Source organism: Otolemur garnettii, unplaced genomic scaffold (assembly GCF_000181295.1).
Source record: "Otolemur garnettii isolate 467f Iridium unplaced genomic scaffold, OtoGar3 scaffold00036, whole genome shotgun sequence".
NCBI classification, from domain to species: domain Eukaryota; kingdom Metazoa; phylum Chordata; class Mammalia; order Primates; family Galagidae; genus Otolemur; species Otolemur garnettii.
In genome coordinates, this window is record NW_003852431.1 from 3552692 (window position 1) to 3560808 (window position 8117).

Consider the following 8117-nt stretch of genomic DNA (forward strand, 5'->3'; position numbering starts at 1 on the left):
TCTATGGGAGGATTAGAATAGAACTCGAAGCCATCTTTAACCTAGCATGCCATGTTTAAAAAAAAAAAATTACAAAAAATTTTACCTTTGCAAATATTCCATTAACATATGACCATTTCCTCATAGTCTCAAAAAGCCACATGCAAGGGAGAAACCTCAATTAAATTTCACAGCTTGAGAGTACATCTGATTCTGCTAGAAGCCAAATACATTAACTATACACAATACAATAAGCCTCTGGATAAAACCCAATATCTTTGATAGAGAAAGAAATGTTTGTTAAATACTCAGTACACTTCACCTGCCTTTTGCCTCTATTTTATAGGAAGCTGCTAGATATGAAAGTATTTATTTTATTAACTAGCTACTTCATATTTCCTAATGTACTGATCTGAGGATAGAATGCTGCTATGTTCATTCATTCCAGCTATTACAACTGTTGTTTATTTGATGGGGCCATATGTGAATAGGCCATCGAGTGTATTATCTTTGCATGTATGTGCACGTCATTTTTTATGCTCAATCTAAAGCATCCTTCAGTTATGAGGTGGGAAAAGAACATTCAAAAGGAATAAGGCTTATTCAAGCATTCTTGAAAAAAGAATTATGGTTCCTGCTTTTCAAAAGTGAAATCTTAAAAAAGTAGCAGCATCATATGCTTAAATAGGATTTTAACATAAAATAATTTTTAATTTTTTAACCACATTGCAAAATATCTGAAATGATTTTGTAAGAGAGGGACATGGTATAAGACAGAGATAAGATATAAATCCCCCAATCTTCTATTTCTGGTTTAGAGATTTCTGCTAGGGAAAAAGAAAGGGGTGGTACAGGAGAAAGGTACTTGGGGAAAAGAGGGCCCTTCTCTTTATTTTTGGGTTCTTATATCCGTGTCCAGACTTGATGGACTGTCACATAAATTTAATTCAAACTACATGCGCGCAAGTGCGCACGTGTGCGTGTGTGTGTGTGTGTGTGTGTGTGTGACTATCTCTCACGGGGGGGGGAGGAGAGAGATGAGGGAGGGAGAGAGAGAGATTTAAAAGTTCCATATAGCTTGAATGATGTGCAGAAAATATCTAAATTGAGAGAATGGTGACAGTTTAGTAAAGCTGTGCTTCAAATAGTCAAGTAAACAAAACAAAAAGTCTCAGGATCATAGAGAAGTTTGATGAGTCCTATTCACCAGGGATCACCATGGATTACACACACAAAAAGGATAGTGATGAAAACAAGTGAAAACGTGTAATATTATAAACAGATGTTAGCACCATATGAAAGTGATATGTTCAAAAATGGGAATAATTGCACATCAGAACTGCCCCAAATAGTCTACACCAGAGACCTAAAAGGATCCCTGAGTGAGTACATCACATGTGTCCACTAATGCTGAGAGGCCCCTCATGAATGGTTTAAACCCATATCCCTCTTCTGGACAGTAAGATATTGTTTAAAAAGGGTCATAGGAATGAGGCATGAAATTTAAGTAACACAGAATTTTTAACAAAGAAACTGAGAATTAGACTTCAAAGGCTGAATTATTACATCATATAGGATTATAATTCTCTAACAAGTTTCTAGATTATGCTGGTAACTCCATAACAATGGCCTTCAAAGTGTGTTTTCTAGAGTACGATCAGCAGCATCTACTTTGTTGAAAATGAAGGTTATCAGGTCCCTTTGTATTATAATGAATTAACAATGCTTGAGGTAGAACCCAGTATCGTGCTTAACACATCTTCTAGATGATTCCTAACATGGTAAAGTCTGAGAACTGTGGCATTACAGAGATTTAACTTCATTTCTATGCATTATCCTCAAATTTTTCACAATTACCATCTCCTCCAGTTACTGTCATTGGTACCTGTTTTGCTAAGTTAACTTTTAACATTCACACTCTGGAGTTTCAAACATGTGATTATCCCTTGGCTGATTTAATTAACATTTTTCAAATTAGCCTGTGCCTAACTAATTCGGGAGGAAATGCCAGGTGACTAATCTCTTGTTTCCTCAGATGTCTCTCTCTGTCAACGGCTTTTTTGTTCCTTGGCATATCACCCTGTTATGTCTCGTTATCTTCACCTTTCCTTTACACTGATGCCTCTTAAGAAATGGTAATCTATATACATTAGTGTTTCACTTCTTATTCTAATTCTCAACACCCAGAAATTCCAAATCTGACTCCACCACTCCACTTAAATTATTATGTTTCCCAGTGTCTTACTGAAATGATAAACTAATATATTTATGGCTAGACTTAATCAGCTTCTATATAGCATTTGCAATTTCCCTACATTCTTGAAAGGAGTGTTTTTCCTACACTTTCTCTTACATTTGGACCAATCTCTCTCTGTGTCTTGGGTAGGATGCATTCTCTTTTTTTCTCTACTTATGAGGTGGCAGCATTATTCCCTCAGGCTATCCTCTTGGGATTTTCCTCTTCTTATTTTATGTCCCCACTGAGGGATCTCATTGAGCCTCTAGTTTTATGATTTATGCAATAATAATTACAAAGTCTATATTTCCAAAACTGACATCAACTCTGAAATTCAGCTACAAACATCTAAAATCTATTGTGTACTTTCATATGAATCATCCAGAGATTTCCTCAGTGTCAGTGAGACAGAAAATATTCATATACTATTTACGATATTGAGAGTACCACATATTTATTGAATAAATAAATATATATTTTAAAATGATGTAAAATTGAAAGCACAAGTAGTCATGATACCACCACCCAGAAATAACCAATTTGTGTACAAACACACATACACACTGTATTCCTTGATTTGTAAGCATAATGTATGTTTTTCTTACTAGAAATGTGGTTATTTAGAACTCCAGAGTGCATTTTATTTATTTATTTATTTGTTTGCAGTTTTTGGCTGGGGCTGGGTTTGAACCCACCACCTCCGGCATATGGGGCCGGCGCCCTACTCCTTTGAGCCACAGACGCCACCCCCAGAGTGCTTTTTATTACCGACATCCAAAATCCTGTAACTACTTATGCATAAGCTTCATACCAAGTAATTCAGATCATTTTTGCACAAGAATCTGCTTCTTTGACCGTAATATACACTTGGATGCACTTAAATTACAAAACCGTCCGTGCAGCAGGATAGAGATCTTTCAGGTTCAAAGCCAGCATACAACATTACCCTTGAGTTATAGAATATGGCTTTCCATAAATGTATTTTCCTTCTGGGAACCCATATATCGTGTCTAGAAAAACAGCAGAGAGCGAGTGTGTGACATTTAGTGAAAATTCGGTTTTGAAATGAACATGGGGCTTCAAACTATTATCTGGCTTCCGTGTGTCCGAGATCAAGACCATGGAAAAGAGGGTTACTCTAAAGCTCAAATGTTAGCCTAAAGCATTCTGGAATAATGTTATTCTGAAAGGTGTGTATTTATGTTTTTTAAGAAGAGAAGTAAAACTATAAAACATTGTAACTATAAAACAGACATTTGTATTGCATGTAAATTTTTAACTTAGTAGAAAGTTTGGCTCCAAATCTGAAAGATCTCACTGTAATAAATGATATCTAAATAAACACCAAAATGTGACTGTGAGATGTGAAAGTAAATGCCAAAAGAATCAGCAAAATAAAGTGTGGGTCACTGAAGAAGGGAAAATATTCTGGAGAACACTGTTTTTCATATAAACTTAGAAATGTATGCCCTGATTCCACAACCTCTGAATCCTATGTTTTGATCTACAACGGGTTGAAGAAAATCTGTGTAGACCTGGGAAATTACGACCTGTCTTGTTCAAGGGTTAACTGCACAGGAATAACTTTAATTTTAAAATTGAAGTCACTCTTTTACATAGAGAGGTTTCATAAATAGGGAGTGTTTATATCACGCAATCTTTCTGTCTCCTACATAATTTGGCATACAAATTGGTTTTTGCATGCTTCCATAAGGGCCAGCAAAGTGCAAAGCAAAAGACAGGTCGGAAGAGCACAGTGAAGGATTCTGAACTCTCCTGAGGAGATGATACAGGCACAGCAGGTGAGGCGGGTGGAATGAGAGAGGGCCTGGGGCAAGGGGCAGCTTCTCTTTGGACACACAGCTGATTTGCCGCCTCTGGTTTAAGCTTGGGTGTGTGCCTCTCCTGGACGTCCGTCCCTACTATACGGAGTAAATCATTAGTGCTGAGCAGACCGCCCAGCTCTCCGTGGAGACAAGGTCCAATCCCACGGCGTTGCATCTTCCTGTTTCACTCATGTCCGGAGCACCCATCGTCCAGTCTCTTCCTGTCACCCCTAATCTGATTCATTTCCTCATCCCTCCATATCAAACTAGTTAGCCTCATTCTCCTGGATCTTCAAATAAGTGACAAACAAATGTCTTGGCACCCTGAAACTCCTCTCAAAATGTTTGCTTGAACTTTTTGACTTTCCTAAAGCAACTTGAGGGTGCTCTGAATTCTCTCTCTCTCGTAGCCATCTCAATCTGACGGTGTGTATTTTATTTTTTGTCCTACCGTAATTCTACAGGAAATGGGTTGTTATTATCCTGTGGCTTGAAAGCCTTCAGATGATTTAGTTCCTTCTATCTTCTGAAGATAAAAAATTTATATTTCTGTTTCTTTAAGGCTGGCTCCGTTTAGATGGACCAGTCTTGTTCATCACTAACTAATCTCTTGTTTACTTCATAAACTGATTTTCCTCTAACTCCATTCATTCAGGGAAAACACAGCTCTTGGCCCAAAGTTCTACTTTATCAAAGTTACTGTTCTAATTCTGAGCAACTCCACCTCCTAAGAATACTTATTTCAGACAATATTTTTCAGTATTTTTTATTTACTTATCTCTAATAAAATTTTCCTCAAATTTTCTTCCTTTCTTTCCTAACCATCTTTGGGACAATTTTGTTATCATCATAAATTTTCATCTTTAGAACTTAAAACTTGGGAGCCTAGGATTTCAAACATTTTTCTCTTTAGTTTTCTTTTTTAAATATTCACAGTACAATTCTCTAGTACTTCAAACATTTTATATCCACTTGTCTATCACTCCTACCCTTTGTTTGTAACCCATCCATTAATTTCCTCCCTTAACTTTCGTCTGGGAATGTTAAGGTCTATAGTCCACTCATGCAGTCACTCTTTTATAGGTGTTCCTGAGTCTATAACACATCCACTCATTTCTTACCCCCAACACCATAGGATTTGTATTTCTAAATTCCAACTCTGAATGAAATAAAAAGTAGGCCTTCTTCGGGCCCATGACCAAGCACTTTCATCTCATATTCAAGCAAACACACCAAACACAAGGTATTATATCATGTACTAGTATTAGTATTAAATCAAGTTTTAGTTAACATTCAGTATCTCTGGAATCAAATGGCCTTACCACACTGACCATCCTGTTATTCTAGGGATAGTCTCATTTGCTCATTCCTGAGAAGAACATGCTGTAAATTCACCTTTCTTCACACTTCTGTTATCCCACCTCCATTTTAGCATCTCATCAGGTGAGCCTGACTCACAAGTGACTGAGAAGAGGAAACTCACTGGGAGGTAAGTCTTTCTATCCTTCACCTACAAAACCAGTCTGGACAAGGTCACGAGTGACATTTCAGTCACCACATCCAGTATGCACCCTTCTACCCCTGTATTAAACATGACTTAAGTGCAGTGTCCAATATCACTGACCTTCCGTTCCTAAAAACATACCTTATCTCTTGAATTCTGTAGCAGTAAACACTCTCTCTGATAGCTCAGAGTCCTTTCCTTCTTTTGTACATAAACTCTAAATATTGAAAACCTTGGGGTTTGTGCCATATTACTGCATTCTTTTCATTTTCTTTATAGCTCATGGTCTGTATAGATCTTTAGATGATTTTTACCTGTTTAATGTCTCTTCTCACAATGTCAAACATTCATATCTATTTCACGTAAGGTGGATTTTTATCTGCCTGTGCATTCTGGTCCAGTAATGCCCAACCGGATTTTGTGAGCACTTTATTATTATTATTATGTTTTGCTTGTCTGTGGTGTCAGATATCACAAAAAAGTGAGCACAAACCTGTTTATTTGTTTGTTTGTTTGTTTTTCTATTTGGCTTTTGTCAGTGTTTGTGTATTTAACATGTGGCCCAAGACAACTCTGACTCTTCTAATGTAAGGCAGAAAAGAAAACAAAGGCCTGACTCCCCTGAATCTAGTCCCTTTGCCTCTACTCGTGTTCCATGACCCAGGGCCTTAGCCTACAAAGATATACTGTACTTGTTGAATGAATATGTGAAAGGAACTTCTGTGACCTGATTACAACAGTGACACTTACTGTTTTCCTCCATGCAGAGGAGGAGACCGAGGAGGTGAATGATTTTCTGTTTCCTTTGTATTTTCGTGGTTTTCAGAAAGAGCAGGCTTTTTGCTGCCTCTTTCTGTCACTGAATATAACCATATCTTGTAATTACACTCCTGTTCCTGCTTGAAAGCTATAACCGGCAGGTGTTTTTCCCTCTTTTACATGTTCTGCCTTCATTAACACTAAAGAGGTCTTTACCTGCTCCGAGCTACGTGGGGGAGGTCCTGCCACAAGAAAAGCTTGCTCTCACTCCACTGCCTACAATGGCACCTGACCTCATTCATTTTGATCCAGCCATGCTCTACCGTATTAGTGATGCCACAAGCCTCACAGTGCAGGTTAATTTCTTCTTACAGACCTGCATAAATTGTCAACATTATCCTATACATCAACTACTCATTTCTTTGGGGGATACAACAGCATACATTCCTCCACTTGAATGCCATTTATGAATTCCCTGCGTATCTGTACTAGAATATGCCTTCAAAATAAAAAAAGAAAATGAGTATTGGTTATAGACATTACTTAAAGTATAGGTAGATAGTATCATTTTATGTAACAATAGTTGAAATACTGGCCTAATTCACCTACCATTTTTAAACAAAATGTTGACAGCTTCCTACTGGTTTAAGTTCAATATCTCTTTTCTACATCTTTCCTGTCACTATTAATGAACTGCATTGCCAGATACAGATAAATAGGATTTAATTTAACATCTAATTTTATGTTTTGGACATTTAAAGCTTCAGGAGCCAGGTGATAGCTTACTATGACAATGGAGCTACCTTCTCTTTGGTGAAGGCATAAGCACTTCCTTTTATTTTATTTCAAAAATTTGGGGGGTACAAAGGTTTCTTGTTACTTGGCTAAACTGTATCAAGCTGAAGTTAAGGCTTTCTGTGCAACCACCACTAGAATAGTGCACACTGTACTCCATAGGTAGACTGTTGTCCCTGAATCCATTTTTCACCCTCCCCCGTTATTAGTTTCTAATGTCTTAATGGCTTTTTATGAACATATATATGTTTCCTTTAGCTTCCACTTACAAGACAGAACATGTAATATCTGGTTTTTTGTTTTCAGGACACTCCACTTAGGATAATGGTCTCTAATTATGTTCAAGTTGCTGCAAAATACATTACTGAATTCCTTCTTGATGGCAGAATAGTACTCCCTGGTGTACAGGGGACACGTAGGTTTTTTCCTTATCTTGGAAATTATGACGTGTGCTGCAGTAAACATGCTGGTGCCTATGTTGTGATGTTGTTGGTGGTGCTGGGGTTTTGTTGTTGTCATTGTTTTGACAAAATGACTTATTTTCTTTGGGGCAGATACCCTTTAGTGAAATGGCTAGATTAAGTGGTAGGTCTGCTTTCAGTTCTCTGAGGACTCTCCATAGCACTTGTCAAGTTTACCATCCTAGTAACAGTGTTCCTTTTTCACTGAACTTGGCAACATCTATTTTTTTTTTTTTAATTTTTAGTGATGTCCATTCTGACAGCAGTAACATAGTAATTCTTTGTAGAACCAAGATGGTTAGTGTTATGCAGAATTCTTTCATAGGTCTGTTGGCCATTTGTCTATCTTATTGTCTTTTCCATTTTTTTTTTAATTTTTAATTATTGCGGGCACAATTATCTATTTGCTTTGTTGATCATTTCCTTTGTTGTGCAGAGGCTTTTTAATATAATTAAGTCACATTTATTTATTTTTGTTATTACCGTAAATACAAGTATGAATCAACTACAATAAAATGATTCACTCTTATAAACAAGCTTAAATGAGTTGTACCTAC